Source organism: Rhea pennata, chromosome 5 (genome assembly GCF_028389875.1).
Source record: "Rhea pennata isolate bPtePen1 chromosome 5, bPtePen1.pri, whole genome shotgun sequence".
NCBI classification, from domain to species: Eukaryota; Metazoa; Chordata; class Aves; order Rheiformes; family Rheidae; genus Rhea; species Rhea pennata.
The window spans coordinates 834,954-848,599 of NC_084667.1; positions in this window are offsets into that span (position 1 = coordinate 834,954).

Consider the following 13,646-nt stretch of genomic DNA (forward strand, 5'->3'; position numbering starts at 1 on the left):
TCTAGTTGAGTGCACACATCAACCCCCCTGGTCTGTTTTTGGCCTCCTCCCTTCCCCCCTTTTTTTAAGGCAGTTCTTTTTCTTCTTGCTTCACAGAGACCTTCAGGGCTCTAGTGTCTTTAGCACTCCTTGTTTGATTAGTTTTCCTCCACCTCTCCTCCTTAAAAGGGACAAGGACAAAAAGCCTGTGCTCAACAAGACAGATTTGTAAAGCTAGGTGGGGGCAGAGCAAGCCAAGAGTTGTTTGTTGATATGGCAGTGGATGTGAGGGCAGGCTCAAGAGACAAAAAGGTGATAAAGAATGCCCCCTGCATTGCCAACTGTGTCCCTTGACCTTTCCAAGGGAAGTTTCTCACTCCCGGTAAATCCTCACTGGCCATCTCATCCTTCTTCAGCAATCTGACCGCTTTCCAAGTCTTCCCTGCTAACAAATTCCAAGCCTCCCTTTTGCAAGTGGCAGTCTGCTGTAGAAGGCAGCCACTTTACCAGACATGGTAGAGAGAAAATTCCTGTAAGCAGATTTCTTGCGACAGAAGCAGCAACCTTGACCAGTCACTTCAGAGCTCTGTTACATCCATAATGATACTGTCTCCACCTTTCCCTTCCCCCCAGCATGAAAGATGAGTGGTTGTGTGGAACGAGTCCCCGAGCTGTGATGGGAATCCGTCTCGCTTGGCTGCAAAAAATATATATATCCTGGTATGGCTGTGATGAATCCTTTCATTATTCATCTGCAATTGCCCTGCTACTGCCGCTGCTCCGTTCTCTCTTTTTATAAATAAAAATGGAAACAGATTAATGACAAATGTTGACAGTGATTGCTTTTAAACAGCCACACCTGAATGTGGGCTATAGGGGAGGAGAAATGGCAAAGCAGCAGCAGAGGGAAGGGAAAACCTAGAAAGACTAATGGAGAAGGATAAAGATCCTCACTCCAGCTAGGCTAGAGGAGCAGAGAATGGAGCAAGAAGGCAACTTTCTAGTGATGAGGGCCTAAGTTGACCTCTGGATTATCAGAATTATGTTCCCAGAGCATTAGGTAACTAGCAGTAGTCACTCACGCTGTCAAAGCTTCTCCACAGGGAAGCTTGCGGAGACTCCACCAGACTATTTACAGGATGAAATAGCAACACACTGAGGGGCAGTCACACACAGCAGTCCGCAGCAGTGACTAACTAGTACCTGACCATAGCTCGCTCCACTCTTAGAGTCCAGTGAAGAATAAGGCTGAAGTTTGTGCAACGCCTGAAGCTGCTTGTACTTCGGGAATGTGACTCAGATGGACAAAACCTGCAGATAGTCTGTGACCAGCTATATCAGGAGCTGACACAGTGACTGCGCCAAACAAGAGGCAAACCTGGCCTCACGATAACTCTGTTCCCACTACATGAAGATACATGACAAGCCTTTTATTCACATAGTGCTCCAGGAGTCTGCACTGGTCATTCCCAGTCAATGTTTCCCCCCAGTCGAATGGAAAGGAGTAAGAGAGAAGTGGCAGGGGTAGCATCTGGGCCTTACAGAACAGAAATTAACTCACTTTGGTTTTACTTCTGATCTCAGAATAACCCCTTGCAGCTATTCTGAGCAGATGAGCTCCTGGAGACAAAGAGCTCCTAAAGTACTGCCCTCTCATGCACAAACTACACCCATCTCTTGCAGTTTTGGGCAAATTTTCTCCTGAGCCCAACTTTAAGTTCTCATGATGCAGACATGAAACCTGTCCTCCAAAAGGGCCAACTCTGCCACACACTGTTGTAGCACTGCACAGAGGGGCAGGGAGCTGCAGCCATTGTACCTGTCTTAGTATTTAGCCTGGATGTTGCACCTTAGACCTCCCAGGTGCTGTGCAACCCCTGCACAATAGAGTAAGCATCCTCTTGCCCATGGGAGGGTCTGAGGCCACTCCCTTGTCCTTCATACCTAGGCAGTAGCCTTTCAATCAGCTAGGGACCCAGAGGTTACACTCAAATCTTTCCGTTCTTCTTCCCGCTTTTAATCTCTTCTTGTTCCTCCACAGCCAACTTGACTTCTGTTTTCACTTCCCTATGTCCTTCTAACCCCTACGGACATCTCCAGTGACAGCAATCTTCTCCCCTAAGTCCCACACTTACTACCTAACATACCACCTATCACCGATGCTAAAAACACCCTCTGCCTCACCTTCCTGCTCTCAGTTATACCCTCTAGCCAGTTCTCCATTCCCAGCAAACATTTGAAAGCAGAGACGTACATGTACATTGCTGTTTGTGCCTTGCCAGCCTCCCACTTAACTAAACCCCTTTTCATCCTTCCCTCACAACTGCTCCTGCTCTTGGCTCCTGCCAAGCCACCCTCCTGGCCTCCTCAAAGCACGCTGCTCCTTGGACTCCTTTCAACAGTAACTAATGTAAGACATTACAGCACAGAAGCCTGCGCCAACATCCAGTGCCTAAACAAAGACCAGATACACGAGAGGGGAGAACACACTGTCAGCATTTAATAATGAACACTAATTGCAGACGGCAGGGATGGAAAGCTCATCCCTTTTCAGCCAAAAGGGATCTGAGCCAGGAGATGTGGCCATTCACAAAACAGGATCCTTTAACCGCTGAATGGCCCCCCACAACCACTGCGGCTGATGAGCAGCAGACAGCCTCTTAAGAGTTTACTGTGCGTCTCACTAGTGTAGAGACACTGAAATATGATTTTAAGGTCTTAGAGAGGCAATTTCAAAAGCCTCCAGGGTCTGCCACAGGTCTGCTCTGTGACCCTGACCAAGTTCTAACTTCTTCCTGTGCCTCTTGTTTTCCTGAGAAAATTGCTTTATGCCCCATCCCAGAATGCTATGGTGTGTGTGCTGCTGGTGTGCCACAACATTTCAGTACCTCTAGTGAGTGGTTTTGCAAAAGGTTAGACAACTTCTTTATTAAAATTCTGGTTCAGCACAAGGGCTTGTTCTCAGCACACAAACTGGTGCAGAGATGCTAAGCATTTCCAGTCATTTTGGCCCATCACCTATTACTCCATACAGATAAATAAATAAGAGATGAGAAAATCCACATCAGACACAGCTTGGGTTTTCTAAAACCAACAGGCATGTCCCCTTCAACCATAATCCCCTTTTAGGAAGCACATGCATTTATCTCCCAGAAAACATTCTCCTTGCCACAGCTAAAGATGGTGTCAAAACTCCTAAGGAAACTTGAGAGAAGAGGAACACTGTGGTTCATGGTGAGGCACATCCAGGTGACTTCACAGCCCCCCACAGTACCTGCTGTAGCCTAAAACTTTATGTGAAGCTGCCATAAGCTGCTAAATCCCCATAGGGTGTCGGGTGGTAGGCATAGGCCTGTGGGTGGTTGAGCATGTCTAAGAGCTTGGTACTACCGACTGAGTAAGTTTCCCTTCTTAAAACCACTCTCTCCCTGTCCTTCTCCCAAACCACTGACCTACCTTCCTATTTTATGCTGCCTCTGGTGCTCCTCAGACACTTCAGCTGAGCCAAGACAACTGACTAAACCAGCAGAAAACAAATCATTTTGGGGAGTTAGTTTCCTGCCAAGGGAATGATGCAACTCAGGAGTGAAGGAGTGAAAAGTAAGCAGCAGGACTTCAAGCCAGGCATGAGGAGACAACAAGATGGAGATGGAAGATGTAGGACTTCCCCTTTCAGCAGGGAACTGTTCACCTTGTCTCATGGTGCACCCTTTATTTCTAAGGAAGAAAATAATGCCCCTGAAATTAGAGTCAACTGCAAAGACTTTGCAGAATGCTTTAGAATGCAGTTGGATAAAAAGTAGTAGAGAAATGCAAAGTCTCTCTGGTCAACATCCCTCCAAATTCCTACATCCTTCAGGGTTTCAACTCCCACACACATTCAAGGTGATGAAGTGAATGCTCTGAGTGAATCACAGCTGAGCTTACTGTCCCAGTCCATCCAGTGGCATATGCAGTCAGTACTACACACTGCTCTGACCCCTGCTGTGCTTCTAGGCTGATTTTTAACCTTCACATCCCTTCAGTATGCAAGGTCTCAGCCCCCCTCAGTATCCACACCTTTCTTCAGGCTATGGGCCAGCAGAGTTAACTTGCATAGTTACTTAGGACAGCTCATGTGAGAGTTTCAGCTCTTGCCTGGCCTTGGAAACTCTAGTAGTTCTGACACTGTCTGTCTACTAGATGAGGTAAGAAATTAATGGCTAAAAATTGCTCAGAAATAGCCACTGTTTCTAACGAACATCCTGCATTAATCCACATGAAGTTTTAGGTTTATCAAGAGTCACCAGATCTGACTCTGTGGAAAAATATAAGATCTGGAGTCTACTGACCTTCACACCACATTGCAAAGTCCACCTTTCACTCAAGCTTATGTTTAATGAGGTGACATGAAGTGCCTATGTAATGGGATATAGTATTCACATGGATATAAAATACCCAAGCGAAGGTCCGGTCTGTCTCTTTTTCCTCCTTATCCTGCCCCTTGTGTCTCACAGCTTTGCCCCTTTGTCTTTGTTCTGACTCTTTCTTGATCCTCCCATCAGGTGACAATTTGAATTTTAAAGCCATTTACACTCCAAAAGGTGTATAATTAGATTTTTATCCTGTTCTTTTCTGATGAGACTTTTTTATTATGACATCAAGTAGTGACCCATAATAAGGAAGTAAATGCCCACTTTAATGTCTATTACCAGTATCTGCAGATGCATATAAAATTATAGTATCATCACATAACTACATATTAACCTCTTGCACTCCATGACAGACAAACTCTCCAGGGAGCACTGTATTTCAATTTTCAATTACCAGCTGGAGTTCAGTGATAAGCAGTAGAAGTTGTACTCATCAAGAGCCTAAACATTGAAGGTACTTGCAGGGTAACAGAGTACTTGAATTCTGGATACATGAGGTTTGGTTTTTCCAGCGCCCAGTTATTTCTGACAAGTGTTTGGGTCCTTCCCATAAATGAATACATGATGACATATAGATATACATACAGGTGGGATGCAGCTTACTTAGAAGTAATTTGTACACTTCAGCAGAGTTGTTTCTGAGTCAGGGTTGCACAAGATCATCACTTTACCTACAGTGATGACCAGCAAGATAGATGCACAGCAATAAACCATGTGTAATCAGTTTTTCTTCTGCTGAACACTATAAAAATACACTTTGCTCAGGAAGTGCCCATTTAGCACAGGTGTAACAGTGCAATGTGTTAACAAGGGAGCAAAAGGACCATGATGCTTTAGAACAAGGATAGGGATACCATATCCTTAGAACAAGGATAGGGATACGTGGGGCTACCTGCCCAATCTCCAATCTGGAGATTGGGTAGGTAGCCCAACACAAAAAATCGAAAAATTCAGATGTGAGTCAAAGAAGAGAACAGAACAAAACATAGGAAGTAAAGTTAAATCATTTTTCTTAGCATCTTTCCCATTCTTCCTGATACAGCTCAGTCAGACATTTGATTCTGGTTCCAAAGCTGCTCTCTAACTTAGGACATTCTCCCTAAAAAATGCACTGACTTCTGATATTTAAACTGCCTAATTGGGCACTGACAGGCAACCTATCATTGTTAAATGATAGATATGCTAAATATTCTGCACTGTGGTCCGTATAGTTGTTGCTTTGGTATTTAGGGAAAAGAATCAGGATAACACTTGAAATACCAGTGCAAGACATGAGTCAACATTCATATTGTCCTATGCTGTTCAGGTGAAAGTATATAATGTGAAATTGCTCTCAATTTTTCACCTACCTATTACTCGTTCTTGAGTTGCAGCAGACAAGCTATTTCACAGCAGATCCTCTCCGATATACATGTTTCAGTTGCTCTTCTACTTTCAATTCTTTTGAAGTCCAGGAAGTTCAGAGATTCTCAAAGAGAAATCATATTTTGGAAAGCTAAAATACCCCACAAGGAAACCCCAACACAAGAAGTGAATATATACCAAAAATCCTAGCTTAAAAATAAATAAATCATATGTAAGATACACACACACACAGTGGTTGCACATACAAGTACTCAAATGCGAAAAAATAAACTGCTATCCTAATTGCCCCTCTGCATACACATTACAATAACGTCAAAGCAAATGATCACATTGTTTATTTTCTATGAGACTCCAGCTTCATTCAGAGCACAGAACACACATCTTTGGGCAGGTGAAAGCTGAAGTCTGAATCCAACTCATTTGCTGCTAAATATGGAAAGAACAAAGTAAGAAACTGCCAAAACAAAGGTCTTGAGATGAAAGCAAGTGATTGCTAGACCTGGAGAATTGCCTGTATGTTGTCTTCTCTGTGATGCAGGAGAAGCCAGAGAGAGACTTCAGCAATGACCACAGAGCTCCCCACCGCATTGATACATCGTCGCTGTGTTTGTAGAAGCTCTGAGCACTCATAGCTGCTACTGAAGTTCGCAGGAAATACAATTTGAACCTACAAAAGGCTACAGAGGAGCCACTTCCCTGGGTAACACATCTTCGTCCCCCAAATTCAGACACAATTCCTAGTTTTTGCTTTAATCATTCTGACTTCAATTCTCAATCTATAAAATAAGGGTCATAAAAACATCCGAATTCTCAGTGCATAAACACATTCATTAACTTTCTAAGCTATCACAGCAGGAGGCACTCTGAAGACACTAACAAGGAAATTACTTTCTCCCTCTTCAGAATATAGTTTGGATGTTGTGCAGTAAATAAAGCTTGAAGTCAGTCTAAATGAAATAATAAAAAAGGTAGCTGTACATTGAGAAAAACTCAGCTTTCCTACACTGTGATGGAGGGACCTTGTGGGGAAGAGAAATATATATATTTGTATGTTTTTGTGTGTATATACACATACACATCATATAATGTGTGTGTATAGGTAGATAGATAGGTATAAACAAACCAAGCAACTGCTTGAATATATTCTGCTGTTCATGTCAAAAGCTGCTGGATGAAAGTAACATTGGCCACTTAAATTGCAGCCTTTTGCATCATGACAGCACTAATTTTACACAATTTTTATTATTATTAAAGTGCTTGCTTGAACATCTAAATAAATGGAGGCCAGAAAGCCTGTGGTGTGGGGCTGTGCAGTAACCCGACTTACATGGTTAGGTAAATGCAACCTGCCCCACGAGTCATGGGCAGCTGGGTGCTGCTCTGAGGGGCACGGGGGCTCCTGCACCGTGAGCCCCTGCACTGTCTGAGCACTGACAGCACCTTGTGGTCCCTGGCCCCCTCCCAGGCTTCAGCTTCGGCACTCTGCATTCCCACTCCCCACTGTCTCCACAGAACCTGAAAGAACCAGCAAGGGAGAAAAGGCTCGTGAAAGCTCACCTTGCTGCTGTTGGTTTTATGGCTCCTTTTGCGACAATCCGCACAGCCAGGAAAGAAATCACTGCACTTTCACTCACCATACAGAATGCGGCATTAGAAACATCTTCACTTCTGGCTTTGTCAGAAGGAGAGTGCATAGCTCTCCACAGGAGAGTGGGATGAGTCCAAACATTTGCAAAGTATGTGGTGAAACAGGATGAGGAAAAGTCCTAGGGTAATGCTGGTGAAACCTTCAGGTAGTTGATGTCAAAACTACTTGAAAAACACTGGTGCCAGTGCCAGCATCAATTTCGCAGAACCACTGGTTCATTATTGCTGTTGAAGCAGATAGGCTGGAAGGAAGAAGCTATGACACTTCTCAAAATAAGATTCCTCTGACTAGAGCTTTTCCATTAATATAATGCATTTTTAAATGCATATTTTGCAAAGTTCCGTGCATTTTTATCTTCCTAATGGTAGCAACTCCTTACAAAGATCTGCTCCTGTTTTCATCTTTAGGCATCTCCCTGTTGCTCCTCGCTAGGGGTGAATGAAAAGAATGTCATTTAACATTTTGAAACGCTGTACTACTTCTCATTTAAGAAAGTATTATCTAGTATCTGCCCTTACTGGAAAACTGCTTGACTTCAGGAACAATCTTGTACCACTGGATTTGAAATACCACATATTCAGATGTAGGAAATCCTCCATTAGTAGGTAGCAAACCTACTTCTACTCACTTCTGGTTTCAGCTGATCCTCTGAGCTGGAAGCAAGCACAGTCTGAAAAACATCAGAAGCAGATAAAAAGCCACCATTCGGGTATACCTCTACAGCCAGCCCTGCTACTGGATTTCCACCAGCTATTCAAACTGAACTGAGAACATTCTAAGTCACTAGGTGTATGGCTAAGGATATGAGAACAAGAGCCACTTGGCTTTTTTTTTTTTTTTTTTTTAATGAAGTGCCTCCCACTGTCAAATGAAATGCTTCATTGTTCAGAAACAAACGCAGGTAAGTTGGAAGACTGAACTAGCTCAAAATGATTTGTAGGTGTCTGACAGTATTTTTTTTGACTGTTGCCCATAGTCTGGACAATGCCATAAGAGATTCTAACATTAAAAACTCTTTCCTCCTTGTTCCCAATGAAAATCAGCATATTTCACAAGGAACACTTCCCACTTCTCAGAGATGCAGCTTGTAGATGAAAGCAAAAAAAAAAAAAAAAAAAAATCACCATTATTAAGAACTGTGGGGAAAAAAATATATACTATTGAGAACCTGAAGCAATTTCCAAAGGATCTTGATCTTTTTAAATAAAAGTGTTGTATCAACTTGAGGTCTAAGTTTGCACAGTTTATTCCTGGAAACAGTTAACGCAGAGGGAGCTCTGTTCTGCTCCTTTTACAAATATGCATTACTATCAACTTTGAGATAAACACAAGAGAAAATTCCAAGTTCACAACTCATTTGATCTTTGAAGCCACTGCTTCCATGGTTAAAATGCTGCCAGTCAATCTTAGAGATGTTAGTGTTGGCAAAAGGGTAGATAACCATTAAAATGTCAATTGAGACTGACTTGCTGGCTTAAAGGAAGTCCCTTTTGAAACTGGGCAGATCCAAAGTGGTAGCTTGGATGAAAGGTTACTCTGAAGTGAAAGGTTACTTCAGAAACTCTGGAATTATCTCAAATTCCAAACAGGGAGCATCACGATAGTCAAGAGATGAAGTCATGACAAACTGGGAAACAAACAAGGTCACTGCAAAAACACAGAAGAGTCATGATAAACCACCTCAAACCCTTCACTCTGGGGTTTGCATTCAAAGAAAAAGCATACTAACTCCCCATAGAATTTAGGTTACAATTTAAATCAAGGAAACAGTCAAGGAAGCATGCACATTATGGATGTTCCAATACCATAAATCCACTTTGCTGTCAATGAACCTTCTCCTCTCTCACTCTGTTGTTCAGTTTGCTTTACATCACATAAAACACTTATTTCATATATTGCTTTTATTTCCAGTTTCTATATTCAGAACAAAGATTCTACAAGGGCCTCATTCAGAGAATACATGTCATGTTTAAGACAAAGGAATAAAAGCAAGAATCTTATTTACAAGCTACTCCAAAAATAGAGTCCTAAGAATCTAGAATCCAAGTCTTATTAAACAGCTAAGTCTTAGGACCACATAAAGTATTTGTGACATGTACAGTGTGGCTCTAAGTTTTTGAAGAGTAGACCTGTTCATGTGCTATCTCTAGATAACCTGCCTGGGACAGAAGAACAAAAACCTAGAGTGAAACTAATGGTTGCTTTGGCTAACTGGCTGGTGCTACCAAACTTAAGAAAATGCCAAGGATTCAGCAGTGCCCAGGGGATCAGGTTAGCCCAGATCAGTCTCAGTTCATAGCACTCTTAGAAGAGCTTCCAGTAGTGAGGGCTCACGTACATCATTCTAGGCAACAAAAACAAATGCTAGCACTAGATGTCAATGTATGGGGCTTGGGATTTGAAGCAACAGCTCAAATATGGCACTGTTCCATCACTGAAATTTTACATTTATTTTAAAACAAAGAGATACAGCTTGATGCATTTCAAAGCTGAACTCTCCAAGGTCATTGCTCACTAATATTAGAGAACATACTGCCAGGAGAAGAGCACTCTCTGCAGTCACATCATCTCCTCTTAGATGAGTGCAGTAGAGCTCTTCCACAGGGAGGAACCTACCATCTGCTCCTTCTGTGATATAGCAAAGGCTACAGGCCACCATGCGGGCATTCCTACAGGGAAGCCTTTGTCATGAGACGCAGAAGCAATCATCACGGTGAGTAAGAGACAGATGTTACATACTTTTTTGGCAAGAGTCTTGTCCAGGTAATAAGCCCACAGATCCACTCCTCTGCCTGTTTCGATTTCAGCACAACGTGCAGGCAGTCCATATGCCTGAGTAAAGGAATGAAGACAGCTGCTCAAGCTGAGCATGCACATGATGATATGTGCACATGGTGGCTAACAGCCAGCACGATAAGAATGGGGGAATCCTCAGCAAGGAGGACCTTCAAGCGAGTGACCATGATTTATTTCAAGATTGCACCGTTAAAGATCGTTACACAGAATTTAACAAGCGTGCAAAAGTGCTGCTTAATTTCAGTTTGCACAGCAAATTCTTTCTCCTCTCAGCTTCTCATGCAAATTTCATGACAAACTTTTTGGTAACACCATCAAACTTCCACTAGTATGATTTTTTCCCTCTATTTGCTAAAAAGTTTCTATTTTTCAACAGATCTCTTCCTTAATACAATGGAGGAACAGTCTTTTTCCTTCACAGTTCTAAACCTGGAACAACTATTATTTCTGACCATAAAACTGACCATTCAGTATCTTTTAGATTCCTCTGTTTATTTTAATGGCTCATATTTGGCTATAACATTTATTTCAGAAAGGCACTGATGTCTTCAAATCAAACCCTGAAGATGCACAGAAGCTACCACTTCCCCACAATACTTTGTTTCCAACAGTTAATCAGCTCTCACTGTTAAAAACTCATGCCCTATTTCTAACCTGAATTTATTTGACTTTAGCTTCCAGATCATTTTTACGCTTATCTGCTCTAGACTGGAAACCCTTTATTACCTAGCATTTCCACTCCAAGAGATGAAACTCTGAATTGATCTGAACTGTAAGAACTATCAGTACAATATTGCACTGCAATACAGCTAAAGCAAATACAACACATTTTTGGATAAAGTGTGAAGATTATACATACCTTATAGGAGTCTGTGCATTGAAAAGCAGTGATAGCAACTTTAGATTCTGAAGCAACTGAACACATCTACAGCACCGTTTTAGCAGTGTTAGGGCAGCAAGGGCTAACATGATGTTTATATTATGTGAAGATCAAACAGCAGTAGAGAATTGTTCTTGCTTCTGTAAATACTTTAAGTGTAGACACTAGAAATGGAGACGGATGTGGGATACTGAGGACTTTCATGTAGTAAAATAACTAACGGGTAAATGGCAAGCTTTATAATGTGAAGCTTATGCAAAATGGCTTATATGGGTTACTGGATTACACAGGACTTGCTGACTGTGTATAGGTAGTTATACAGGAAAAAGAAGTCTAATCATAAAGGAAGAATATGTCTTTTCAATCTTCCCGGAAAAAAATATAGCAAGAAACAACGGCTGGATGGTGATGTTAGGCAAAATCTATTCTGAGAAGAGGTATGATTTTCTAATGAAGAGGGTAAGAGGGTAATCTAATAACAAAACAGATTACCAATGAAGATGAGCTAACTATTTGAAGTCAGATTAGATCTCCTAGAAATATGATTAAATCCTGTTTCAGGATAAATACTATAGCTAAGAAGTTTACAAAAGTTTTTACAACCTTGAAGAATTAATGTATAAATCTTTTTGAGTCTCAGGACACTGCGATTAAGAGAATGTAATACAGAACTATCACCATATAACTACCTTTTTCTTACAATACTCCCTAGGCATCTAATGTTGATCTCTGTTGGACAGAATACTGAGCTAGAAGACCTTTGTTCTGACCTAATGCAGCCTTTTTTATCCCATTCCTTCAGAAGTTACAGGGAAAACAGAACAACCTTCAAAACCCTGATCATCGTCATAACACTGACAGTTCTCTCAAGATAACGAGCATTCTGGTTCACGCATGCAAGGGTCAATATTTTTTCTATTATCTTAGATATATGTACATTTTTGAGTTTTTTCTTTGATATAAGAAGTTGTACTAGTCTTTATATTCCACTTTGATCCACGCTTTGAGTTGGTACAAGGATTCTATTTTTCTAATATGCCAGATTACACACCTTTCTGAACTGGCTGGAGCTACACTAACAGCAAGGCTTGCAGTTGGGAAGGAATTTTACTTGTGATCAAGTTGAGAAGAAGGTTGAGGCTTCCCTGTCTCTGCAACATGCATGGTTATCCGGGCACTGGTGGCTGTTTAGCCTCCCTGAACTTGCCTATGACACAGTGTAGTCTTAAAGAACAAGATGCTTTGGTGAAACTAAGACACCACATTCTCTTTCTATGCTGACTTATATCCTTGTGTTAGGTAAAAGTTAACGGCCTATACTATTCCGGAGGCAAACAAGATTATCTAGTGCCCCCTTATGCTTTATCCTCTAAGAAGCATCACTGTGAAGTATTTTTCTATACTTAACGGTACAAGAACAGGATGTCTCCAACAACAAGCAGATAAACTTGTCTAGAATGCAAAGAACAAAGATACAGTAATGCAGTAGCATAGTAAAAATAGAAGGAATCTGCCCTCTACCTTTGATAGTCTCCTATAATACATTTTGTCTATTGCAATGTATCTTTCTAAATAAATTACTGGTAGCAGCCTTCATTACTGCATCACTGAAATGTTCTCTGGATTGGGAAGCTGTTCTTTAAGACACTGAAGTTCTTCACTTCATGTGATTCTTTTTTGATTTTCATGCACACACATCATTTTTCTGTAGCATCTTCATTCTTTGGTGAGAAGGGCATCAAAATATAAAGGCAGTCACACTTCTTTTGCTGCAATGCCACCGATTTCCCTTTTCACCTTGGAGCAGCTGTCTGCAATGTCCAGAAAGGAATAGCATAAGCTTCTATAGCTTGAAGGACAGCACTAACCATCTCAATGTCACTATTCAGGAAGGCTGGCAAGATACACATCTGCATACCACAATCATGAAGCTAATCTATCATTCAGTAGCATTAGCCCCAGCTTCTCAGGAGTTTCTCTCCAAATACTGTTTTCCTGCTTTCTTCACTCTTTATTGCGCCTTATCTTAAAATCATAAATCCTTCAGGCCACAAACTATGCTCTTTTTATTTGCACTTCTCCAGTGCCTATCAAACCAGACCCCAAGCTTCACCAGAGCCCATAGGAACTAACAGAAATATGCAAATAACTACTAAACGTGCTCCTCCCATCTGTATTTTTTTCTTTCACTGCATTCACCCTTTCCTTGTACATAAATGAAGCCCTGTTCACAAAAGGATGCCATTATGAGACTAGTCTCTATCATCTCTGAGAAGTCAACGGCAATTGCAAGTGGTCTCCAACAACTTGGGGGGAAAAAAATCGTATCATCTTCTCAAAAGGCAAGGAGGAGGATCTGAGGAATGACAGACTAGTCAGCCTTACCTCAGTACCTCTTCATTATGGAGTAAGTTCTCCTGGAAGCCATTTCCAGAAATCTGAAGGACAAAAAGGTGACTGGGAACAGCCAGTATGGAGTTATCAACAGGAAATCATGCCTCTGAACGTGCCTGTGCCTGCCTTCTACAACGAGATGACAGGTTCTGTGAATGAATGGAGGGCAGTG